A 15,072-nucleotide genomic window follows, 5' to 3' on the forward strand; every position below is an offset into this window, starting at 1 on the left:
GAGCTCACTTAGGAAGGGTCAGTGAGGCTCACATGCTAAGAAGAGCAGGACAAGTAATTTGATAAATTTAAAATACAACTGCATGGAAGAATAGAAAAGAAGCCATAATGGTTTTTTTCTCAGCAGCTGACAATGGAATTCTCAAAGTGTTAAACAAAGGACACCTCAGGAAAGACAGTAATAGTTTGCAAATATAAACTGACTCTTGGACAGAGGGTTTAGGCTTCTTCAGGTAAACAACAGCAAATAATAACTTCTCCTAAGCACCTCTCCTGACTCAGCTACCAATTTGCTTTATGAGAATGGATGAGTAACTTAATTTCCATTTATTTTACATATATCTAAGACCCTACTGAGCCTATGAATAAATGGATATCTTTATATACAGGTATATATCCCCTATGTGTCCATTTAATACAGTTTAATATTTGAATTTTTAATGTAATAGGATTCAGTCCTTCATAATGAATAAAACACAGGGCTATATCAGTGCTCAGTGTCCTTGCAGAACAGAGGTGTCCTAATGCTTCATTCATGTTTGCAGAATAAACTGAAGGCCAAGGCTTAAAGAAACCAAATACTGAAGGCTTTGTTGAAGGTTTTAAATGAAGGGGCTTTGTGGTGGCCCAGCACCCCTTTGCTTGGAGGAGGAGAGGGGGCTCTGCCTCTGAGCCTCTATGAGAGCTGAGAGCCCTGGAGCAGCACTGTCAGCAGCTGAGGGTTTGGAGAAAGGCAGTGGATGATCCACTGCACCCAGAGTTCCCTCCTGCACCGTAAAAAGTTTTCTTGCCACAGGCACACCAGTGGCTAACCCCACCTGTGGCTTGGAAACAAGGCAAAACCCCTCCTTGGTGAGGCTTGGCTGCACACTGAATTAGCTGTGGCCCTGGAGTGATGTTTAGAAGGAAACAGCAAATGGGAGTGTGCTTAATTAAAGCTGACAGTCATAATGGCACTGCCTGTAATAGTATCAGGAGATTATCAGTTGAGGGCCAGTGCTGCAGGCTGGGTGACGACCCTGCCAAGGTGTGACCCTTATACCAGCCCTGCCTGGCCAGATCTCAGTATCTGCTTGTTAGTGCTGAACATTCCCTGTTGATAGGGAAAACAGCTTTTTCCCTCCTCATCTCCATCTCCAGCTGCTCGCTGTGCCATGCAAACACTGATTATTGAGGTTAGGGTTTATCCAGGTTAGGGTTTATCTGATTGATCTAATACAATATCAAGTAAGTGAACAAAGGTTGTAGGAAAGGGCTTAGGAGGAAGAAGACGCAAAGTTCCGTATTTTGCTTTCTCTCTTCTGACTAAAGGGTTGAGTATTTTTATATTTACTTACTTAAGCTATATCCAGGTTAAAAAAATGGGGCAGTTTGGGACACCAGGAAGAAACTCAAATACTCCAGCTGGTGTGGGATAGTGAGGGATCTCAGTGAGAGGATACAGGGCATTAATTATCAATTTTATCTCTGCCAGTTTCTGCTGGTTCAGATGCACTTCCCACATTTAATGCCTTCTGCAGACTGGAAGACCATGCTGGAGGAATGTAATTCAGCTTCCATCTGCAGTCTCCCTACCCCAACCACAAAGCTTCTGCACTATGGACTGGTTTCTAAATCGGTCTGCACATTCATTTGTAGCAGATCATCCTTCCCTTTGCACACTCTGCACTGATAAATGGATGCTCCCAATGCCTGCCCAGAGATTCTTTCCCTGATGCAAGTGGATCCTCTCCCCAAACTCACTGTGTATGAGACCATAACACACTGGAGGCAAAGCATCTTTAGGAAATGAAAGAAATTTCAGTGCTCAAGAAAGTCTGTCTTTGAGACATTGCTTCAAGGCCTCAGCTGCTGCACGCTGTAGTTTCCTCCTGAAGCTGGCACTTACTCATGGGTCTAGATCCATATTTTGCTTCCAAGCAACCAGTGACATGTGTCAAACACCAATCTTCTGGCTTGGTAGAAAATTCAAATGCAACTACAGCTTTTACAGAAGGTGAGAGCAGCTCTCCTTCAATCTACTCCTTTTTCTCAAAAAGCTCCAGGATCTTAATTACAGCAACACTCCCCAGGGGAATGAGGGCACTCTGATTGAGTAGGGTAATGAGGTGCATGAATTAACAGTGAAATTGACTCGTGCCTCCAGTCAATACTTCGATATCTCATCTATCAAAGTAAGTACATTTTAACATTAATCCCAGGAGAATTTGGTCTATGTGTGTGTGCTGCAGTCAGAGGATCCAAACAGATGGGTTCAAACCCAGTCCAAGGAGCGTGGGAATTCAAGTGAGAAAGGAAATCAAGAGATTGTCAAAAAAAGAGGTTCATAGCTTTCAAGATGGGCTTTGCACTTCTTTGGAAATGTGGCATGCTTCCTGTAAATGCAGAACTTTTGGGGGCTTTTGTGACATTCAGGACTCCCAAATCAAATTACTAACATGGTAGAAAAAAAGCATTAGAATAAGTTTCTTCCTGACATAGAAGATAAATTATGTATTTGGACATGAACCCATACATAGAAGAAAGGCAGAAAAAAATCCATACTGGTGGAGATATTAGTGGCATGTATGTATATATTGACAATAATAATATAAAATAATCTAGAGAATTTTAGCAGGTCTATGGCATTCAAGAGATCCTTAAAGCTCACATCCCTCTTCTACATTCTCATCCAGATATAAGAATACATCTGCCTCTGACTTTGCTAAAGGGTTCAGAAGGACAGGCTGTTCATTCCACACACTGCTGGGTAGTTTCAACAGTGCAGTAGCTGCTGACAGCACCTGAAATGCTGTAACTGAGACCATTTCTCAGCTCTCATCTCTGGGGACACGCTCTAACCCATTCCACCTCCCCCTCCTGAAGCATTAAGGAGGCAACCCCAGAGCTCAGGGCAGAAAGGAGCTTTGGTTCTCGCAGAAGAAAAGCAAGGTCAAGCAGGAGACCTTTAGAGGATCAGACAGGAAAGGGAGACCCTGGGCAGAGAAACTGTAATAAAGGGATTGGGAACTGTCAGTGAGAATTCTCTGTTCTTTGGTTTGGGCTCACTGGTGCTGTGGGGAGAAGGGCACTGGTTGTACTGGCAAAGCAGTGGGATATGCCAGAGAAATGCCAAATTCCATTCTCAGCTCCTCCCCCAAAAGAAACAACACAGAATTTAAAAAGCCATTTTTCTGAACTTCCTGAATAATTGTATTATTTAAATGCAAGAGCACCACATCATCAATATGTCGGTACCACACTTCTTTTCAACAAATAAGGAACCTGGTGCAGAGAGGTTGATATAGCTTAAACCACACTTTTTAAAAATCAGCTTAAGTTCTGGATGACTCCATTTGAGGACTCTGTGGCCAGGACCTGTGATGCCTGATGCTAAGTGGAGACAGCCACCAGTCCAGAGAAGATGAACAGGAGCCTCCATGGTGCAGTAATACTGAGAGTTTTTCACTTTAGTTGGACTCCACAAATTAGAAAATTATCTATTTTCCCTAAACACATGGGCAATGAGCCTCCCACTATTTATCCTAGACACATTCCTGGAGACTTGGAATTATTTTAGAGTGCTTTTCCCATGAGAATTTCAGCAGCTCAGAAGTGAAAAGTTGTTTAAAATAGCTTAAAATACTCTGGGAAGGGTTAAGTCACAGTCGCAACTGCTCATTCACACTCAGACCTCCGACCCTCTAGGGGTAATTGTGGCACATCAGCCAGAGTGTGATTCCCAGGGCCTGAATGAGCTCCTGTGCAATGCAGACATGCCAAGGTCCACGTTTTTATCCACCCCTGCAGCTGTGTTAATTTGGTGAGGTGACTTTGCTGGGTGAGGGTGGGACCTGAAGCATGGCAGACCTGGAGTATTGGTTAATGTGGGAAATTTGGGTGTTTCAGACAAGCTGCCAATCCCTCGGGTCTCTTCAAAGCCGTGCTGGGGTCACTGCCCTCTGCTCTGGATGTGGCTGAGCAACTCTCAGGAAGTTACTAATGAGCTCATGCTTAAGGCGCTGAGTTTTATTCTTTGCTTTAGCATTCCAGGTCTGACTTCTTAAGGTCAGAAGTGGGTCACTAGCTATGCAGTGCAGTGCATTATTTTGTGGTCCCCTGAAAGCCTGGTGGTTGTACCCTTCACCCACACCCTTCTGCCTCCTCCAGTCTGGAACAGTAGAACAGTTCCCTGAGGACTAATCCTAATGGGATATGTGCTGTGGGGGATGGGACAGCATGTGAATCCTGACACCAGGACATGGCAAACTGGGGCAGGAGCAGAGCACTTACCACTCGTGCCAGTGGAGATGTGCTGCACCTTTCCCAGGGAAGCCCCAGGGCTGCCAGTCCCAGCAGCCGTGCCCAAGGTGGACAGCTTGCTCCTGCTGCATGATGAGGGATGCAGCCCTGTGGGAGCTGCCAAGCGGCTCCAGGGCTGGATCTGCCTTGCAGGCAGCGTGGCAGGCAGGGGCCTGGCAGGGAGCTGTGAGAGGCAGGCAGCCTGGGGCTCCAGCTCTGCACGTCCACGTGCCCTGGATGTGGCACCTGTGGCAGGGCCAGCTGTCCTTCTGCTCTGACGTGCAGAGGGACAATGGCGCAAGCACAGGAGGGCAGAGTGAGGGCACAAACTGCTGCCCTGAGGCTGGGAGTTGTTTCTTTGGTCTTTCTGTCTGCTGGCTTTGGGGCGGAGGGAAAAGAGGACTGTCAGCCTGAATGGATGCCTTGGCCCTGGAGCCCCTAATTTTCCCACAGCTGGTGCAGTGGCAAAGTGGCAAACTGCTGGTCCCAGGCCCAGCTGTGAGCTGCCAAGTGCACAGGGTGACTTAAGCTGCCACACCCACAGCTCACCAGCGACTGCTCCACCTTTTTGACAAAGCAGATGACCACAAAGCAGGAATCACTCTAGTCTGGACTCAAAGACTTGGACTTCTCCCAGCTTTAGGCCAGACATGAAAGAGAGGAGTAGGTCACAGAGGGAAGCTGCCCGCACAACTGATTCCAAAATGTTCCCAGGTTGGCAAGCATCCATGTTACATAGATTTTCAATCCAGACACAGGCAGCTTTGTAAAAGACAGTGTCCCTTGAGATTTCCATGCACCCACATCAGTCCTACACTGCTCCCTCTCACAGACATGCCCCTCCTTTACCTGTTGCTGAAATTGGTGACCTTCATAAGATCAGCTACCAGAGAGGGGGAGTGGCTGAATTTCATTGATGTGGATGAAAAGAGGAGTGTCTAGCTGCTTACAGCACCACTGGTTTGGAGTTACTAAGGAGTGTGATAGTTGGGGCTGAAGGATTCAAGGTTCAGGATTAGGTGGGACAATTACATGTGTCTTGGAGCAGTAACTTTAAAAAAATTATGTGTGTTTTCCAAACTGGTTTGGGCAAGCCATACCTATTGAGGATAAACCACCTGCCAGCATTGTGTGGAGCTCTTTTGACTTAATTTGAAACCAGAATAGAAAGTAGCAATCAGCAATAACATGTGCTTGACAGACCTCCAGAAGGACAGTAGAAGCCATCTACTATGGAAATAGTGCTCCAGAGCACCAGCTGCCACTGCCCCATCCCTCAAAGAGGGCACAAAATAAAGCCTGATCTCTTTGCAAGTGTATAATAATTTCTTGCTAATCAAGAGGTCAGGCAAAAATATCTTTTACTGGGAAATTCTGCATGAAGGTGGCTATTAAAACATAAAGTTATATCCACTCTCTGCCTCATTTGTATTGTTAAATCTCAGGTTCTGCAATACAGGTGACAGTTAATTTTCAAGGGAAGGGAAATGATTAAAATCATGACAGGTAGGAGATGTTCACTGTTTGCTTTCAGTATCATGAAGGAATAAATTTGGAATAAAGTCTGGTGAACAGATTTAAGAGACAATCATATCCCTAAATCCTACAGTATGCTGACACAAAGGTGAGAGACAGGTTTAACCAAGGATGGACTCACCCTCCCAGGTCCAGAACATGTGGCTGGACCTTGGCCTCTAGATTTTCCTTCCTCTTCAAAGCCTGCTGCTCAGGCCCACTTGCTCCAACACTGCTCAAGCAGAGCAGCAGGTCACACCAGGATTGCAGCCAGGCACACCACACTTTCTGGTGTAATGTAAATCAGACACACCCCACTGAACCACAGAACCACAAAATCATAGCATAGCTTGGGTTGGAAGGGACCTTTAAGGGTCATCTAGTTCAACCTCTTTTCAACAAGCACAAACGTCTTCAACCACATCAGGTTGCTCAGAGTTCCATCTAACCTGACCTTGAATATTCCAGGTTTGCAGCATCTCCCAGCTCTCTGGACAACTTGTGCAGTGTTTCTCTGTCCTCATTGTAAAAAAATTCTTCACTACATCTAAATCTCAAACCTAACTTATTTTTATTTAAACACATCCCCCTTTGTCCTGTTGCAACAGGGCCCACAAAAAGTCTGTCCCCATCTTTCTTATAACCCCATTCAATTACTGAAAGGCTGCAGCAAGGTCTCCCTGGAGCCTTCTGCTCTCCAGGCTGAACAGCTGTAACTCTCTCAATCTTTCTGCACAGGAGAGGTGTTCCACCCCCTGATCACCTCTGTGCCCTGCCCAGGGCTCTCTCCAGCAGGTCCGTGCCTCTCCTGTGCTGGGGGCTCAGTGCTCCAGGTGGGGTCACACCAGAGCAAAGCAGAGGGGCAGAATCCTCTCTCCCAGCCTGCTGGCCATGCTGCTGTGGGTGCTGGTTTTCTGGCCTGATTCTTCTAAACTTCTTTCTTCCACTCCTCCACACTGAAAAATACAGGATCTGAAGAACCTTCAACACACTCTACGATTCTCTTCTATGCACTAAGCAATTCCTTAACTTATTTAACCCACTATTGCTGTTATTGTTTCAGAGATGATTCAATTTCTGGGTTTGTCTGTCTCAACCCTTTGTCAACAATGACCAGAGGCTGGATGAACAGAGGAATTAATTTCTGACAGTCAGTCCCACTTGCTCCTGCAATGTGATATTTTACTGTATTGGAGTTTTCAGCCCTTCAGGGGAATCGTTTCAATACGAAAACATTGACATTTCAGAAAATAATTATTCTTTCTTTGCATTTGGCATATAAACTTAATTTCCTTTAAAGAGGACAGCAGACATCCATGCAAGATATCTGAACTATACACAGTAAGAATGAAATCTGGACAGCTATGTTATCCTGACTTATTTTAATGCAACACTGGTAAGTAAGGGTGTGCTGGTTTCATTAGATTTATAAAATGACTGTAACATAGAACCATTTTTGGGATGGTGAAGGAGATTAACACTCCTTTTGCTGAGGTTGCTCTTGTTCATATCGGCATATATCTGTATAAGATGTTCATATGTGAAAGAGAAGATCAAAAGGAGGCTTTTTAAAAGCTTTGATTTACGAGATTATTGTATTTTATTATTTTATTTTATTGCAATTTATTATTTTAAAAGCTGCAGCCCTCATGAAAAGCAGAGATGACCAGCCAGCTCTCCAGTCCATGCTGGGCCAGGTCACTTAGCTCACCCTGGGCAAGCAGCCAGTTCTGTCCAATACCATAATTTTCCTTCTCTCCTTCAGAAATTAAAATATAGAATGAATTTACCTCACCATGAAATTTAAAACCTTTGAGCAGCCGGAGTGGTCATTTCTAAAATATCTCAAGTACTACTAAACAGTAATTCCAGTTGTTACTTAAACCCGTGTGGAAAATTAAAAAATGTGCTGAGCAAATCCTAAAGCTTTTAAACTTGGAAGAAAACAGTTTTTCCAGTCTCCCAGCTGGTAGATCATTGCTGGATTGCAGTGCTTGCTGCAGTGGTGCAGATGGCTCCTGGCCACAAGGCACCTGGGATCTGTGCCTGGGCTTCAGCCTTTGGAAAACACACACTGAAACCATAAAATTCCAAGGAGAAAACCACTATAAAAACCACACGAGGCTGGATTATGTGAGTGGCCAGTCCCAGTGCTGCAGTGCACTTGTCCTGCTCTGGCTGAAGGGGACATGGGAGGGACTTGTTGGACAGTCACTGGAGACATGGAATACAGGACAAATGGGTACCTCTGGATGGGGAACTGGATAGCTTTTGCTGGAGCTGCAGGTGTGACACTCTCCTCCTGCTTTGCTTCTAGCCTCCAGTAACGTACAGCATTTTCCTCTCAGATAACTCAGTGCCCTCCTAAAGTTCTAATGGCAAGATAATTCTGAGTATCTTACTAGTCACTGTTTTCAAAGAAGCAGCCCGTGGTGAGGCACCAAATTATCCAAACCTGTGGAGGAAAGATTTATCAAACAGTAGCAGTTGATATATGCAAGCACCTAAATTTCCTGCCTGTGTCTTGACAAAGTTGCAGATTGAGTCATGCTTCCTGACACATTAATAAACAGGTTCTGTGCATGGGAAAAAGGGAATGGGTGGTGTTTGTTCCTGCAAAGGAAAACCAGAGAAGGACCTTGGAGTCCACAGAATTTTCCAAGTCTGTTCCTCTTTGCTTGTTTAAGAGCTTTATTTATTTTTTTTATATATAAAAGCAAGTTTACAGAGATAGGAAGACAATAAAAGGCAGTGTCATTTCCTAGCTTGTTAGTGCTAGATAAAGGTGACAGCCTGAACAAAATCATCCTTGTCCTTGTAATTTTCCTTGTTTGATTGCTTACAAATAAACCAGTTTAATAAAGGCTCTGAGATACAAATGCCACATGGCCATATTGACAGGAGTGAGGGAAAAGAAAACACAATAATCATGTTAGTTCTATCCCTCAGATTAATTACCTAGATAAAATACACATTTACCTCATTCTAGACAGAAAAATGTAATTTACCAGCCAGTGATTTAGGCAGGCACCCTGCTGTTAAAAGCCAGAGCTGGCTGATCCTGACTAGGAGGAAAGGATGAGCTCCAAACCTTGTGAAGGACAGGCCTCTCCTCCCCTCTGCAGCAGCAGCCACTGCAGCAGGGCTTGTGCCTGCTCCTCCTTCAGCTCCAGACAGGAGTGGCTTCAGGACACAGTGCAGCCATTTTAATCCCTCTTCAGTGTGTTTCCTTAGGACTCAGCACACCTGCACCTAAGAAAGTCCACCACTGGGGAGGTTTTATCCCCCTGGTTTCTGTAACCCAGGACGCTAAGGGTGCAGTGGAGGTTGCAGCTGGGGGATGCAGCCTGGCCCCTGCACCAGCATCCTGCCCCTGCTGCCCCTCGGGACACCTCAGCCAAAACTCAGACTGGGGTCTTGTCTTGCCAGAATCTGCCTCAGGTTAAAACAAAGATCTGCCTATTCTCTGATAAATTGTAGTTTTCAGGCCTTAAGAAATCATTGAACTAATATTATACGACCTCAGTAGGGAAAAACTGACAGAGCCAACACCTAACCTCAGCTCAGCTGAAATTGCATGACAACAGATTTCTTTCCTAATACCACTGAACCAGTCACTGAAGTCAAGGCAACACTTGCCAGAACTTTTCATGGTCAAGCACTGGAAAATAATTTTTCATTAACATAAGCCCTTATTGCAGGGAATACCCCAATTTGGACTTAAGCCAGTAAGGCCAAAATCTTGAAAGAATTCCTATGTAGGAACTCAGAAGGTGCCTTGAAATATCTGAAGCACTAAGAGCAGCCTTCCTGAGGGAGGACATGCAGAGCAAGCTGTTGCTTAGAAGCACTTTGGGCTTCAACAGCTCCCATACTTGAGGTCCCTGGGTCTCAAGGTTAGAGCAGGTCCTGGGTGTTGATTTGGCTGCTGTGATGGCTCAGGGGTTTCCCTTTCCAGAGCTGAGGTGGATGGAAACTCAGCTCCCACAGGCCAACAAGGATGCTGCAAACAGTGTCCTCCTTGCTTTTCTTCACAGAGTCCAGGGGGGAGAATGTACCATAGTGCTGCTGACCTGAACCCATCATCGAGGCAAGGTGGAGCATTCTGTCTTCCTGCCACGAGGGAGGAGGGTGGAGTATTGTGGGGCCTTGCAGCTAAAGGCAAGTGAGTAAAATGAGAGGAAAACGGTAAGAATTAAAAAGAGGTATTTTATCTAAATTCCAGAGGTCAGAGAAAGCACCAGTTTCTTGAAACTAGCTGAGTTATCCAAGAGGAAATTGAGGCAAAGAAACTTAGAGCTGCTGGAACACAGTGCTGTTGAGAGCTGGTCCTGACCCTCCTAGAAACTTCCTTTGTGTCACAGCCTCCACTCCACCATTCAGCTCTGGGTGTAAGCTTTATCCTAGGAAAGTAATTCATAGACCTGTATTTCAACATCACGTGCTAAGCTTTTTTGGAAACAATCTGAGTGGTATTTGGTTCAACATCTTCTCCCCCCAAAATGCACGGTGTTCCACGTAAAAATAATAGCAAATAGTAATAGTATCAGCTGTAGGAATTGATGAGGAGAATGTTTCTGAGTGGGTGCCCCATCTCATCCCACTGCCTCCACCCTGCTGGGGGTGGCAGAGGCAGGGCAGGGCTGCACAGCCTGGAGGTGGCTGGGATGGGCCTCATGGCTGGCTGGGTACACGGCCCCAGGCAGGAGGACACAGCCCCACAGAGCAGCAGCTGTACTGTTCTCTTTTATTAAAGTCTTTGGTTGCATAATTGATATCTGTGTGAACCCTTGGGAAGCAGCAGGTGCAGGGAGTTCAAACCCATGCTTTCAATAACCTCGGATTAATGATAAATAGTCATGTATAGCTGATAGGGGTGATCACACCGCTGTGCTTTATGCTCTGGAAAGGTCTGTTCTGGCTGCAAAGCCAGCCCCCAGTCCTTACACAACCTTTTCTCCCTCCCTGATCCCCACAGGCAGACACAGGATTTTTGGTCTGTAAACAGCCCCCAGCTGTGGCTGGCTTGGGGGCAGAGGCAGCATCACTCCCACCTTCCCCACAGGCATCCCTGCTTCTGTGTTGGCTTGGACGCAGAATTTTGGACAACTTCCCCTATTGCTCTCCTGCAAAAATGCCATGTGCAGTGAGGCACCCCAGCCAAAGTGAGGTGTTATGGCCACACACACCACGGGTGATCCAGGTGTGTCCTGGTCCTGGATATCCTATTGCCTGGCACGAGGCAGATGTTCCCTTCCTTGTGACTGCAGATGGGGTCACTTGCAGGGTACTGGCAGCAGCCTGGGAAAACCAGGCTCCATGGGGCCAGGGCCACAGAGCTGCAGCCTCCCACCACCCCTGAAGAAGGGGGCACACACAACTCTGCAAAGGCAAGCCATGTGCTGCTTTTGGGAAGCAAGGGCTACCAAAGTCTGTACATCAACAGTTTGTGGCCAGCTGAGTGTTCCATAGAGGTCAATGTCATGGTTCACTAGGATAATAGGGCCCAGAAGAATCAAGGTTAAAAAAAAAAAAAACCCAGACTCTAGCCTTCAGGTGCATAAATACTTTTTTAGGAGATTCCACTTGGGAAAGTCTCAATCTGCATATCCACTTGGCAATTCAAACTAAGCTAGCTTTATTGTAGAGGGAAGCCTTGAACATCAGCATGAACAGCTGGGGAAATACCAATTCCTGCCCTTTGTTTCATTGCTGCAGCTGGGCAGCCTCCCCAGTTGTTGCAGCAGGAGGGAAACTGGAAGGCTGCTGTGGAGATGGGGCATTCATGGGCAGGGATCTTCTCAAGCAACTAACCACCTGTTTGGGCAGAAAAATGGCATTCCCATCTCTCATTCAGAGCAGAATGTGTTTTCTAATTACAAATTAAACACTAATTGTGAATCATGGTTTTTTGTCACTAAAGATATCAACACAAATGCTTTCAACAAGCTTCTTGATTTTTTAAATAGAGCAATTTAGGACAATTATTGCTTGAATTTGCATATGCAGACTACATCCATTCCAGGCTGCTGCAAGACACTAGTGTTAAGGTGATATTTTTTATAAGCTATTGAGAAAACACATCAAGTGTATTAGCACTAAACTGTAGAAAGTGCTGTCTTTGATAATGTTCTTTTTACTATGAATGCCAAAAGAGACTGCTTTTCTGTGGGAAAAAATCAACATTCACTCTATCCCATTCCACTAAGCTCAGATCTTCCTTGTATCCTATCAGTTATTTTGCTGCAGGTGATTAATTTCAGCTTTGCTAACTTCAGCAAATAAGAACATCCATTTCTTATCACAGACCTTTACCAAACACATATGCTTGATTTTGCAGAACATTTGGAGCCCATCCCTTTGCTGCTACAGAACTCAGACTTTTTCTTATTTGTGTCCTCTTCCAGTTTCTCCTCAAAGAATGTGGACTCAAAATATTTTTTTGTAATTTGCCTGATTTGAACAGAACATGCAAACATGAAAACCTGCACATGCGACATCTCCCTGAATGAGAGCTAAAATTCTCCATAGGAAAAGTCAATTCTAGACAAAACACTCATCCATGCTCTTGATTCTTGACTAGAAAAGCCTAAGCAATGACACAAAAAGACTATTGCTTCTCTTTTATTATCTTTTACTCTCTCACAAGTCTCTTTTATGCTATTTGACCTGTCAGACTTTTAACTCATCACTAGCAAATGTCTCCAACCATAAATCAGCAATTTTTCTTTTTCCCCTCCAGCTTGAAGAAGTGTCTCTGTGTCCCCAGCCCAGTCCTTTTGCCCATCTTGATTCACTCATGCCTCGGATCCTGTCTGTGGTTCATGGTCCCTGCAGTTCCTTGAGCTGCCTGGAGTATCAGATGCTTTCTCCAAACAGGTTGCAGTAACTCCTTGATGGACAGCATTTAATTCAAGCAGTGTTGCCAGGAGGCAACATTAGGTAGGGAGAACTCAAAAGATCATTCTACTATTTGTGGAATGCAGTGGTGGGATCCAGTTTTGCCACCAGCCCAATACTGAGTAGCCTAAAATAGAGATTAAATTAGTGAGTGCATTTCTGAAAGGAAACTGTGTATCTAAGAGGATTGTTTATGTGAGGGCATGCACATGGATTCCTGTTAGAAAAATGCAGATAAATTTGGGTTGGTGTTTATCTGTCACAATTTCTGGTTTGCTGACATCTGTCTGCCTGTTTCCAAGTCAATGCTTTCAAACTCAAGCTGTAGGGCAGGAAGATAACATACAAATGAAAGCACATGAAATTCCCATTAGCTCTTTGTATTATTCTTACAGTTTCATAGCTAAATATTTAGCAGCAACACATTAATGTCAAATCCTGTAATCAGGCTGCAGTCAGCCAGCAGAGAAATCCATTCTCTCAGGTAAAGCAATATGTCTCTCATCCATATTGACAAGACATTAGCAGATTAATTACTGTCCAATTCTGATTTCCTCCTTGTTAATGCTATCTGCAATCAAGCAATAAAGTCACTTCCTTTGCACAGGGTCTTAGTATACATGTGGCTGACCTGGCACAGCAAATAAAGCACAGATCAGGTGTCAGCAAACCAAGGTGGCAAAGAAGAGTTTGATGTTACATGAGGGCTTGTGAGGATGCACACAAAGCCCTCTTTTGCAGAAACCCAAATCTGTCTCCAAGTACATCTGCCTAATTGAATATGTACTAAGATGAGCAGAGTCTGAAACAATCCAGCCTTTTCTAGGCTGCAGAGTATCAGGGAAAGAGTAGTTTTGCTCTCCCTTCCCATCCCCGCCTCCCTTTGCAGCCTCCCCCACCTGAGCAGCTCCTGCTCCCCTCGGTCTGTCTGCCAGCCTGGAGGGGACAGTTCCTCTCAGCTCCTTCTAAAAGGCAGCATGATGGACTCTGTCCTTCTGACCACAGCCTGGAAACTGGGCACAAATGGGGAGAGGGCAAACAAATACAAACAACTAATGCAGGGCTCCCTATAAACCCCATGCCTCATTTTTCATCATTTTCACTCTATCCAACTCTATGCTTGGTACCTGGAGAGGTTTCTGTCCTGAAAGGAGGGAAAGAAGGAAATAAAACCTGACTTTTCAAACATAATAAAGCCCATTGTGCTCCCAGGCAGTGAGATACAGCAGCTGGGAGACAGCATTCCTGTTTTCTGTGAGTCATGACAACCATTTATGTCTGGTGCTAGGCTACAGAGCGTGGAAAGATAGGGTCAGCTTTTTGCAAAATATTTTCAAAACCCTGAAAGTGATATTCTGGTCTCTGAAGTGGGAGTAGCTTAACTGCCCAGCAGTTTGATAGTCCCTCAAGAAGAGACTTGGCACTTGGAGTATCTTCCCACCTCTTAGGAGAGTGGCTACCAGAGGCTTGTTCATGGCAAAGCCGTTTTTTCAGCGAGGCAGCCTCCAGGAGAGCACACCACCATGAGGAGCTGCTTGTCAGAACGCTGTCCCTCATGGCACCTTTGACTTGTAGCTGTGGCTCGCTTCATAATCTACACAGATGACATTGGGGACCAACACCACTGACTGGAGGCAGGAGGTACATCTTAGCTTTCAACTCAAAATGGGATATTTATCTTCAGAGAGACTCCAACACATGGCCTTGCATGTTCTTGCACTGCATCTGGGCAGGCACTGAACGGTGGGACAGATATTCCAGAGTGTTTGAACAAAAGCTTTGTGGAGTAGTTATTTCTTAGCTCTAAAACTGTTTAGCACTGTCCACAGCACAGGGCTGATGCTTTTCAAGTGCCTTGTATCAAAGATTTTATCCTCATCACAGGGTCAGCACTACAAAAGCCTAAACTGATACTGGAATACAAGAGCTCAATATGCAAGTTTGCAGAAATCTTCTAGGTCTTACCCCTGTGAAACTTCTGCCATAAAGTCTGGAATACTGAAGAAAAGAATACTGATCTATGAAGAAGGGTTTCGTAACAGCTTCACTAAGTTTCACCAAAAAGAAAGAGTCTGTGCATTCCAAAGTTGTCTAAACAAAAAAAACCAAAACCAAACACCACCAAAAAACCAACCAACCAACCAACCAACCAACCAACCAACCAACAAACAAAAACCCTCCAAAACCCAAAAACCAAGCAGAAAAACAACCTCCAAACAAAAAACCACCAACCCCCCCAAAACCAAACCAAAGAACCCCACAAACAAAGAAACCAACGAAGAACATACATACACACACAAAGGGAAACCAAAAGAGAAAAGGAAGTAAGACTAGGTATAAAGCTCTAAGGCATTTATACCACTAATCCCCCAAAGTA

The sequence above is a fragment of the Passer domesticus genome, chromosome 6, assembly GCF_036417665.1.
Source record: "Passer domesticus isolate bPasDom1 chromosome 6, bPasDom1.hap1, whole genome shotgun sequence".
Classification (NCBI taxonomy): domain Eukaryota; kingdom Metazoa; phylum Chordata; class Aves; order Passeriformes; family Passeridae; genus Passer; species Passer domesticus.